At 48.2% G+C, this 11,921-nt stretch overlaps 1 protein-coding gene across 1 annotated transcript in view; it reads left to right on the top strand.

Moving 5' to 3' along the window:
• Nucleotides 1–500: 500 nt before the first annotated feature.
• Nucleotides 501–11,921, top strand: part of LOC138645811 (oocyte zinc finger protein XlCOF7.1-like) — a 32,136-nt gene continuing 20,715 nt past the window's right edge. The window contains exon 1 of the mRNA XM_069735327.1: nt 501–699. The gene's annotated coding sequence lies outside the window, so the exon portion shown is untranslated. The remainder of the gene's footprint in view (nt 700–11,921) is intronic.

Raw genomic sequence — 11,921 nt, 5'->3', positions numbered from 1 at the left:
TTTCTGAGGGAGCTGAGGGCCATTTTTAGCCTGGGACGGTAAAAATAAGAATGAACAAGAACTTTACTATTCATGTGCTGCGGGAAGAGGGTTTTTATCAGGGGTCGATACTTGACAAGTGGTGGGGACTTGGCAGTGATAATGCTCCACCAGTTTGGGGGGGGGGGGGGGGGGGCGGGGGAGAAAATAACTTGACAACCCACCCCGAACAACTATACTAGAAAGAGTTAACAAACATGGATGCTGTGTGGCCGGTTGCTATGGGCAACGGACAGGTTATATGTTAGATTTCATAGTTTTGGTTCAGGTTTACAACTTCCCAATTAATATAAATGCAATTAAAGATTTTGGAAAATCAAACAACGGAACAAGTAGTAGGAGGAAGAGGAGTCAAGGGAGTAATGTCTGGCGGTCACGTGACGACGCTGCACGTCTCCCAGCGGCCGCCTGACGCATGCCCGTCTGTTTCCGGTCGGAATGTCCTGAGCGGTGCACACGGGCGGATACGGAAGCTGTTGTGTCAGTCAGGCTGCGAGAAAGGAGCAGTTCGTAGGCGGCAGAGCTCTTGCTCCGTCCTGTGTGAACTGGACCAGTAGCCATCACCAAGCCGGGGCTGCAGCTCTTCGCCCGGCGCTGGGCCATAGCCACTGATGATCTGGTGTTTCCCGGAGCCTTTGAGCTGCTGATTAGGTTCTTCTGGTGAGTATGCTGGGACTTGTAGTGGTGGTTGCTGTGGTAACGTGCCTGCTGAGCTCAGCGTATGCTTCAGCTGTCATGACGTGAACATTGCCGTTTAATACGGATTGTGGTGCCTGTAGTGTTCTAGGGCTGTGGGACTACAAATCCCACAATGCACTTGTGATCACTGGTTGGTTACAGGGCCCTTACATGTCCTTTAATTGGATGGGCAGTAACAATTTCTTCACTGTAGGCTGTAGCTGGCCTGTTCTATATCCATATAATGGAAAATGGCCACATAACCCCCAAATCCTGCAGTCAGACCCCCATACCAGATACTGATGGTGACTAAACCTATATGACAAATAATAAAAAGCTGTATATGAAACAGTCCCTGAACCCAGAGGGTAGAATGGGGATGGAGCTCCTGTCCCCCCACCCTGATCCTGCTTGGGGGTCCCAAAAGTGCTGTTAGAATCATTACCAGGATAGAGGCACAATTTACAGGGGGTAACATAGTTAGCAAGGCTGAAAAAAAGACATTTGTCCATCCAGGTCAGCCTTTATTCAGAATAAATCCCCAGATCTACTTCGTACGGAGTGCAGATTTTCCATCACCCCGAAGTACAGAATGCTGCCTTTAAAGAGGACCCGTCCTCACTCCTGACATATCTGCTTTAGTAAATATTAATCAAAAATTGTGGAGCAACTTTTCTCATGACATCTGTTATTCTTCTTGGAAATCTTGGAGCAAAAAGACAGCTGGATGCGGGTCCTTAGTGCTCTGACATTGGAAAATCAGTGCTGCCAGTATCGGACTGAGGCGTCTCTTAGATGGATTACATACATTATATACACATAGAGTAGATATATAGATGTTAGTGACATATACAATTAGTGCAGTGTGTGTGCTGCTTACTGCATGTGACGATCTGACTGCACTCTGATGAAATCTGAGCGCAGTCCAATAGTGACCGAGAGAACGGAAGACTGTGACAATCTGACTGCACTCTGATGAAATCTGAGCGCAGTCCAATAGTGACCGTGAGGACGGAAGAACGGGACAGAGAGTGGACCCTCTGGGTCACGGTACTGATACACCCAGGGACGAGCGAACCCGCGATGACAACCCCTATACAGGGATAGTTGGGGAGCAGGCCCGAGGGGAACAATACCGCAACAGCTGGCACCAAGAGGGACGGCTCTGGAAAGGACAGAAGGGACGAACCAAGGGAGACAGGCTGGGAAAACGGAGGGAAGACAGGAGGAGAATGAGCCTGAGAACATGGACCAGACTGGAGCAGAAAAGGATCTGAACCAGACAGGGCCAAACGAAGGTACAAACTGCACACAACAATCAGGCACCTCCATTATGGAGGCGAGGCCTGATATAGCCCAAAGAAGTAACTGATTGGAGGAGACAGGAGCAGGGAGGGTCCGAAATGGTTAACTGGAGGAAGAAGTGCACGCCCGCGTCCTAAGGCGCATGTGTGGAGCAGGTACAGGACGGGAGGAAAGAGGAGCGCGCACCCCACGCCGAAATCCCCGAGCAGCAGGAAGAGGACGCGGGGAACCGGTGCGACACTGAGGGCGGCGAGGAGAAATGGAGAGAGCGGGACTGATAGGAGAAGCGGCCGCAGCATCAGAGGAGGCCGGTATGACAGTACCCCCCCTCCTAAGACTCCCCCCTCCAAGACTGGCTGTGAATCTTCTCAGAATCCGTGGAGTATTAACGTTCTCCCTAGGCTCCCACGACCTCTCCTCAGGACCAAACCCCTTCCAATCAATAAGATAGAAGACCCTTCCTCTAACCCTCTTCATGACCAGAATATCCTTTACTTCAAAATCATTGTCAATGCTAAAGGGCTGAGGGGAGTCCATGGGTGCAGGAGAGAATCGATTAAGAATGAGAGGTCTCAAGAGCGAGACATGGAAGACGTTAGGGACTCGGAGAGAAGCCGGCAATCTCAATCTATAGGCCACGTTGTTAATACGTCCCAAAATCTCGAAGGGACCGATGTATCGAGGACCCAACTTGTAGGAAGGAATCTTCAAGCGAATGTGTTTAGTCGAAAGCCAGACCTTGTCACCAGGATGATACGGTGGAAGATCCCTCCTCCTTTTGTCGGCGTGTCTCTACATCTGGGCTGCAGTCCGAACGAGAGCCTCCTTGGTCTCTCTCCAAATTTGGGAAAATTCAGAAGAAAAGGCGTCTGCCGCAGGCACTCCAGAAGGGGAAGACATAGGAAGAGGTATTCCCGGGTTCAGACCAGAAACCACAAAGAATGGAGATTTAGAAGTTGCCCCACTAGGATGATTATTATGGGCAAACTCAGCCCAAGGAAGAAGAGTTACCCAGTCATCATGATGAGCGTTGGTAAAATTGAGGAGGTAGGAGGTCAAGACTTGATTTATCCGTTCCACTTGCCCGTTGGTCTGAGGATGATAGGCGGAGGAGAAATCCAGCGAAATGCCCAAGAGCTTACAAAGTGCTCTCCAGAACTTGGAGGTAAATTGGACCCCTCGATCCGACACAATTCGCTGAGGAAGTCCATGTAATCTGAAGATCTGATGGATGAAAATTCTTGCCAATTCTGGAGCCGAGGGTAATCCAGGCAATGGAACGAAATGGGCCATCTTGGAGAACCGATCCACCACCACCAGGATGGTTGTGCATCCAGAGGAACGAGGCAAATCTGTAACGAAATCCATAGCTATTTGTTGCCAAGGGGCCTCGGGAACGGGTAACGGATGCAGGAGACCGGAAGGTAGCCCTCTAGGTACTTTGTTTTTAGCACAAGTCGTGCAGGAGGCCACATAATCCGAAGTATCTTGTCGGAGAGACGGCCACCAATAGTACCGGGAGAGAAGAGCGAGAGTCTTCTTGGTGCCGACATGTCCAGCAACTTTGGAAGAATGTCCCCAATGCAATACCTCTGTTCTCTTGTCACACGGGACAAAAGTTCTGCCAGGGGGAACAGAGAGGAGGTTAGAGGGAGCCACCATGATGATTTTGGCAGGATCAATAATATGTGAAGGACCTTCTTCTGTCTCGGGAGATTGCAAGGATCGGGAAAGTGCATTCGCTTTAGAATTCTTATCTCCGGGTCGAAAATGAAGCTTAAAATCAAAACGAGAAAAGAACAAAGACCATCTGGCCTGTCTGGAATTAAGTCTTTGGGCGGATTGAATGTAAGCCCAAGTTTTTGTGGTCTGTGAAAATTTTAAAGGGATGAATGGCCCCTTCCAAGAGAGAACGCCACTCCTGTAGAGCCATCTTTATAGCAAGTAATTCTCGATCTCCAATTGAATAATTGCATTCCGCGGGCGAAAATGACTTCGAGAAGAACCCACAAGGAACCAGACGACCGGAGAGAGATCTTTGGGAGAGAGTTGCCCCAGCACCCGAAGAGGAGGCATCCACTTCAAGGATGAAAGGCCTGCTGGCCACAGGCCGATGAAGAACAGAAGCAGATGTGAAGGCCCTTTTTAGGGAGAGAAAGGCGTCTTCTGCCTCCGGAGGCCAAACATTGTGAACCGCTCCTTTCCGGGTAAGAGCGGCAAGAGGCTTGGTCACAGAAGAGAAATGCGGAATGAATTGTCTATAGTAGTTAGCGAAGCCCAAAAATCGTTGGATGGCCTTCACTCCAATAGGACGAGGCCACTTAAGTACAGCAGATAGTTTCTCAGGATCCATCTCCAACCCCATGTCAGAAATAATATATCCCAAGAAAGGCAAAGAAGTCTGTTCAAACAAACACTTCTCGATCTTTGCGTAGAGGCGATTCTCCCGAAGACGCTGTAGAACCAGACGAACACTTCTTCTGTGAGAGGACAAGTCGGGTGAAAAAATAAGGATGTCGTCAAGATATACCACCACACAAGAATACAGTAGATCACGGAAGATCTCATTTACAAATTCCTGGAAGACCGCTGGAGCGTTACAGAGACCAAAGGGCATGACCAGGTATTCATAGTGGCCATCCCGGGTGTTGAAGGCAGTCTTCCACTCGTCTCCAGCGCGAATTCGGATCAAATTATAGGCTCCGCGTAAATCTAGTTTGGAGAAAATTCGGGCTCCTCTCAGTCGGTCGAAGAGTTCAGGAATCAGTGGTAGGGGATACCTATTCTTGACTGTGATGGCATTCAGACCTCGGTAGTCTATACATGGCCGAAGGGATCCATCTTTCTTCCGGACGAAGAAAAAACCGGCTCCAGCTGGAGAAGAGGACTTCCGGATGAAACCCATGGCTAAATTCTCTCGGATGTATTCTGACATGGCTAAGGTCTCTGCCGGAGATAACGGATAGGTTCTTCCCTTGGGAAGGGTAGATCCAGGAATTAACTTGATAGGGCAGTCATAGGCTCGGTGTGGAGGAAGAGACTCCGCCTCCTTTTTATCAAAGACATCGGCAAGCGAGAGATGGGCAGAGGGAAGACTAGGAAGATTGACGGGTGCTTGGGGAAGACCTGGACGGGAGACGGACAGCAGACAACGTTCATGACAACCATGACCCCAGCGGAGTATCTCTCCAGAGCGCCAATCAAGAACTGGCTCGTGCGACCTGAGCCAGGGTAGACCCAAGAGCAGAGCGTGAGAAAGATTAGGCAGAACATAAAATGCTATCTTCTCCTGGTGTAGAGCTCCAATCTGCATGTCCAACTCGAGAGTGACCATCTTGATGGAAACAGGTAGGGGTCTGCCATCCACTGCAGAAATAAAACGCGGAGTCTCAAGAGTAACCACAGGTATCTGAAATTTGTTCACCTCCTCCTGCCGAATGAAATTACCAGCGGCACCCGAGTCCACATACGCCTCCACAGACCTACGCTCAAGACCTACAGAAATCAAAGCTGAAATAGTTAGGGGTAGAGAGGAATTTGAATCACCTAGGAAGGCCTCTCTTACCTGGCCTAGGTGGAGGAGTTTCCCGGCCTCTCTGGACAGGAACGCAAGAAATGATTTACCCCTCCGCAATAAAGACACAAGCCCTGCGCCAACCTCTCCTTGCGACGCTGCTCCGACAACCTAACTCGATCCACCTGCATAGGTTCAGGAGCGGAAGAAGCAGAGGACTTGACCGAGGAGGAACCAGGCACCCAATTAGTCCTAAAGGATCTCCTCTCCCTGACTAATTCTCGAGAGCGCTCCTGGAAACGTAAATCAGTACGTGTGGCCAGGAAAATAAAAGGTCTTCCAGGATAGTAGGGGTATCCCGACCTGCGAGCTCATCCTTAATCTTGGACGAGAGCCCTCTCCAAAAAGCCCCTACCAGTGCCTCGTTATTCCATCCAAGCTCAGAAGAAAGTGTCCGGAAACGGATGGCGTATTGTCCAACAGTAAGGTTCCCCTGTTGAAGATTAAAGAGGGATTCAGTGGTAGATGCCACCCGACCTGGCTCATCAAAGACCTTACGAAATGTGTCTAGAAAAATCTGTATACTGGCAACTACCGGGTCATCCCGCTCCCATAAGGGGTTAACCCAGGACAGAGCTTCTCCCTCGAGATGGGACACAATAAAGGCCACCTTAGCACGATCAGAGGGATATTGCTGGGGTAGGAGCTCAAAGTGTAGACGGCACTGGTTCAAAAAACCCCGACACAATTTGGGATCGCCGCTGTATCGAGGGGGCTTTCCCAAACGAGGAGGAGGAAGGGGTACAGGATCTCGATGAGAGGCAGAAGCAGCGGCGGCAGACTGAAGAGAGTGAAGGCGGTCGTCAACCGACGCCATGTAAGTAAGAACATGGGACTGGGTATCTCGCTGCTGTGCGAGCTCCTGCTGGAGTCCCACCAGCAGAGGGGCGTTACCAGGATCCGAAGTCTGTAGGGCGGTTAAGAACAACAACTCCTTCTGGGTTGCTGCGGAGGCACCAGCGGGGTCCATAGCCTGATTGTACTGTGACGTTCTGACTGCACTCTGATGAAATCTGAGCGCAGTCCAATAGTGACCGAGAGAACGGAAGACTGACAATCTGACTGCACTCTGATGAAATCTGAGCGCAGTCCAATAGTGACCGTGAGGACGGAAGAACGGGACAGAGAGTGGACCCTCTGGGTCACGGTACTGATACACCCAGGGACGAGCGAACCCGCGATGACAACCCCTATACAGGGATAGTTGGGGAGCAGGCCCGAGGGGAACAATACCGCAACAACTGGCACCAAGAGGGACGGCTCTGGAAAGGACAGAAGGGACGAACCAAGGGAGACAGGCTGGGAAAACGGAGGGAAGACAGGAGGAGAATGAGCCTGAGAACATGGACCAGACTGGAGCAGAAAAGGATCTGAACCAGACAGGGCCAAACAAAGGTACAAACTGCACACAACAATCAGGCACCTCCATTATGGAGGCGAGGCCTGATATAGCCCAAAGAAGTAACTGATTGGAGGAGACAGGAGCAGGGAGGGTCCGAAATGGTTAACTGGAGGAAGAAGTGCACGCCCGCGTCCTAAGGCGCATGTGTGGAGCAGGTACAGGACGGGAGGAAAGAGGAGCGCGCACCCCACGCCGAAATCCCCGAGCAGCAGGAAGAGGACGCGGGGAACCGGTGCGACACTGAGGGCGGCGAGGTGAAATGGAGAGAGCGGGACTGATAGGAGAAGCGGCCGCAGCATCAGAGGAGGCCGGTATGACACTGCACATGTATTTATTTAATAAAAGATTATTTTTCTGAAAAAAAATTGCGTGGGCTCCCGTGTAATTTACTTAACCAGCAGGGGGAAAGCTGGGAGCTGATGTTTATAGCCTGGGAAGGGGGTAATACCCATGGAGCTTACCAGCCTATTTTGACCTTAATGACCTGGCCATTTTTTGCAATTCTGACCAGTGTCCCTTTATGAGGTAATAACTCAGGAACGCTTCAACGGATCCTGGGGATTCTGAGATTGTTTTTTCGTGACATATTGGGCTTCATGTTAGTGGTAAATTTAGGTCAATAATTTTTGAGTTTCTTCGTGAAAAAATTGGAAAATTTTGCAATTTTCAAATTTTAAATTTTTATTCTGTTAAACCAGAGAGTTATGTGACACAAAATAGTTAATGAATGACATTTCCCACATGCCTACTTTTACATCAGCACAAATTTGGAAACCACATTTTTTTTGGTTAGGGAGTTATAAGGGTTACCAATTAACCAATGATTTCTCATTTTTACAGCAAAATTTAGAAAACCTTTTTTTTAGGGACCACCTCATATTTGAAGTCAGTTTGAGGGGTCTATATGGCTGAAAATACCCAAAAGTGACACCATTCTAAAAACTGCACCCCTCAAGGTACTCAAAACCACATTCAAAAAGTTTATTAACCCTTCAGGTGTTTCACAGCAGCAGAAGCAACATGGAAGAAAACAATTTAACATTTAACTTTTTAGTCACAAAAAATATCTTTTAGCAACAATTTTTTTTATTTTCCCAAGGGTAAAAGTAGAAACTGGACCCCAAAAGTTATTGTACAATTTGTCCTGAGTATGCCGATACCCCATATGTGGGGGGAACCACTGTCTGGGCGCATGACAGGGCTCGGAAGGGAAGGAGCGCCATTTTACTTTTTGAAAGGAGCTAATTTTCCAATCGTTAGCGGACAACATGTCGCGTATGGAAAGCCCCTGTGTACCGAGACATTGGAGCTCCCCCACAAGTGACCCCATTTTGGAAACTAGACCCCCCAGAGAACTTATCTAGATGTGTGGTGAGCAGTGGCAGTGGTCAGGTGGCGATGATGTGGCAGCAGGCCAGCAGAAAGGACATTGCTCTGCTGCTCCCATGGAAGGGATCAAGCTGCATAGCGAGGGCAACCATATTTCACTCCGCCCCTCCACATCTAATTGGAGCCATAGCATCACATGTCTCCCTGTTCAGTGTCTCCCTGTGAACTCCTATTCCCTGTCTGATGGTGCTATCAGAAAGGTCGTGCGGGTTCACAGCCAATGAACTCCCTTCATCTTTCTAAAGTCAGCATTCGCATCAGTGACATCTTTATAGCTGCCTGTGCTATGTGTATATCTTTTCTATTCTAACCTGCCACACTGTGATTTTACTGTATGCGGCATATAATCTATATACATAATGGTCTAAAGGTACCGTCACATTTAGCGATGCTGCAGCGTCGCTGTGTGGTCGCTGGAGAGCTGTCACACAGACAGCTCTCCAGCGACCAACTATGCGAAGTCCCCTGGTAACCAGGGTAAACATCGGGTTACTAAGCGCAGGGCCACGCTTAGTAACCCGATGTTTATCCTGGTTACTAGCGTAAACGTAAAAAACAAACAAACACTACATACTCACATTCCGGTGTCTGTCCCCCGGCGCTGTGCTTCTCTGCACTGACTGTGAGCGCCGGCTGGCCGTAAAGCACAGCGGTGACGTCACCGCTGTGCTTTCCGGCTGGCTCTTACACAGTGCAGAGAAGTACAGCGCCGGGGGACAGACACTGGAATGTAAGTATGTAGTGTTTTTTTTTTTTTACATTTACACTGGTAACCAGGATAAACATCGGGTTACTATGTGCGGCCCTGTGCTTAGTAACCCGATGTTTACCCTGGTTACCAGTGAAGACATCGCTGAATCGGCGTCACACACGCCGATTCAGCGATGTCTGCGGGAGTCCAGCGACGAAATAAAGTTCTGGATTTTCTGCGCCGACCAACGATGGCACAGCAGGCTCCTGATCGCTGCTGCGTGTCAAACTCAACGATATCGCTAGCCAGGACGCTGCAACGTCACGGATCGCTAGCGATATCGTTCAGTGTGACGGTACCTTAAGGGGTACTTCCGTCTGTCTGTCCTTCTGTCACGGTTATTCGTTCGCTGATTGGTCTCGGCAGCTGCCTGTCATGGCTGCCGTGACCAATCAGCGACTGCCACAATCCGATTAGTCCCTCGCCCTACTCCCCTGCACTCACTGCCCGGCGCCCGCTCCGTAATCCCCTCCACTCACACAGGGTTAATGGCAGCGGTAACGGCCCGCGGTGTAACGCACTCCGTTACCGCTGCTATTAACACTGTGTGTCCCCAACTATTTACTATTGATGCTGCCTATGCTATATATATATATATATATATATATATATATATATATATATTTTGAAAAAAGGAACAGCAGCGAAATACTACCTTGAAAAGACGTGCAGAGCTTTCCAAACCACTATTGTAGGTGGTTCAAATATAAAAAAAAGAAAATTTTTCTGTATGTGTATATATATATGTGTATATATATATGTGTGTGTGTGTGTGTGTATATATATATATATATATATATATATATATATATATATATATATATATATATACCGCACAACAAAATGAAAAAAAGTGGACTTTAATGCCTGAACGGCGTGGCAACGTTTCGGATATACTATCCTTTCTCAAGCTTGAAAGGATAGTATATCGGAAACGTTGCCACGCCGTTCAGGCATTAAAGTCTACTTTTTTTCACTTTGTTGTGCTGTTTATATATATATATATATATATATATATATATATATATATATATATATATATATATATATATATATATATATATATATATATATTATATCAGCACACAGTTTGTAGTGAGAAGGAGCTATGTAATCAGCCCATAAGTCTTCTGGGCTGATTAAATAGCTCCTTTTCACTACAAACGGTGTGCCGCCTCCAATTTTTTTTCTGAATTTTTATATTGTGGTTTGGTATTTGCCTGGGGGCTATGCACCCGGACTCTTTCTTTGTGCTGCTCTATTTTTCTTTTTCTTATATATACCGCATATACTCGAGTATAAGCTGAGATTTTCAGTCCATTTTTTTGGGTTTAAAGTCCCCTTCTCGGCTTATACTCGAGTCATTCCCAGGGGTCGGCAGGGGAGGGGGTGCGGGGGCTGTCTAATTATACTCACCTACTCCTGGCGCGGTCCCTGCAGGTCCCTGGTTCCCCGGCGCCGTATCTTCTTCCTGTACTGAGCGGTCACATGGTACCGCTCATTACAGTAATGAATATGCGGCTCCACCTTTCATAGGGGTGGAGCCGCATATTCATTATTATAATGAGCGGTAACGGTGACCGCTCAATACAGGAAGAAGCTGCGGCGCCGGGGAAGCAGGGACTGCACCGCGCCAGGAGCAGGTGAGTATAACGGGGAGGGGAGCGCTGCGCGATATTCATCTGCTCCTCGTTCTGGCGCCGCTCCGTCTTCAGCGTCTTCTGCAGTGATGCTCAAGTCAGAGGGCGCAGTGACGTGATTAGTGCGCACCCTCTGCCTGAACATCAGTGCAGAAGACGCTGAAGATGGAGTGGCGCCGGAACGAAGTCAGGTGAATATTGAAAGTGCCTGGGGCCTGAGCGACGCAGAGGTGAGTATGTGATTTTTTTTTTTTTTTTTTTGTAACGCAGCAACAGCAAATGGGGCAAGTGTCTGTATGGAGCATCGAAGGCTACGTTCACATTTGCGTTGTGCGATGTTGCGTCGGAGACGCAACGCACAACGCAAACAAAAATGCAACAAAACGCACGCTAAAACGCATAGTTTTGCGACGCATGCGTCCTTTTTTGACGAATTTTGGACGCAAAAAAAAAATGCAACTTGCTGCGTCCTCTGCGCCCTACGCTTGCGGCAAAAAAACCCGCATGCGTCGCAAAACGCAGCACAACGCATGTCCATGCGCCCCCCATGTTAAATATAGGGGCGCATGACGCATGCGTCGCTGTGGTTGCCCCCGACGCAACGCAAATGTGAACGTAGCCTTATGGGGCCATAATCAAGGTTTGTGCAGCACAATATGGGGCAAGTGTCTGTATGGAGCATCTTTTGGGGCCATAATCAAGGTTTGTACAGCACTATACAGTTGTGGCCAAAAGTATTGACACCCCTGCAATTCTGTCAGATGATACTCAGTTTCTTCCTGAAAATGATTGCAATCACAAATTCTTTGGTATTATTATCTTCATTTAATTTGTCTTAAATGAAAAAACACAAAAGAGAATGAAGCAAAAAGCAAAACATTGATTATTTCACACAAAACTCCAAAAATGGGCCAGACAAAAATATTGGCACTCTCAGCCTAATACTTGGTTGCACAACCTTTAGCCAAAATAACTGCAACCAACCGCTTCCGGTAACCATCAATGAGTTTCTTACAATGAAATCCAAAAACCAAAGAAAAACAGAAGACCGCACTAACAGCTGGTTCTATCACCTGGATAAATTAAGCATGATTCAGATACCAAGAAGCTGAATTGGAAATCAGGTGCTCACGCTGAAAATAA

This window comes from Ranitomeya imitator, chromosome 7 (assembly GCF_032444005.1).
Source record: "Ranitomeya imitator isolate aRanImi1 chromosome 7, aRanImi1.pri, whole genome shotgun sequence".
NCBI classification, from domain to species: domain Eukaryota; kingdom Metazoa; phylum Chordata; class Amphibia; order Anura; family Dendrobatidae; genus Ranitomeya; species Ranitomeya imitator.
The sequence above is the reverse complement of the archived record's forward strand: the minus strand, read 5'-3'. Positions and strand labels throughout refer to the sequence as shown.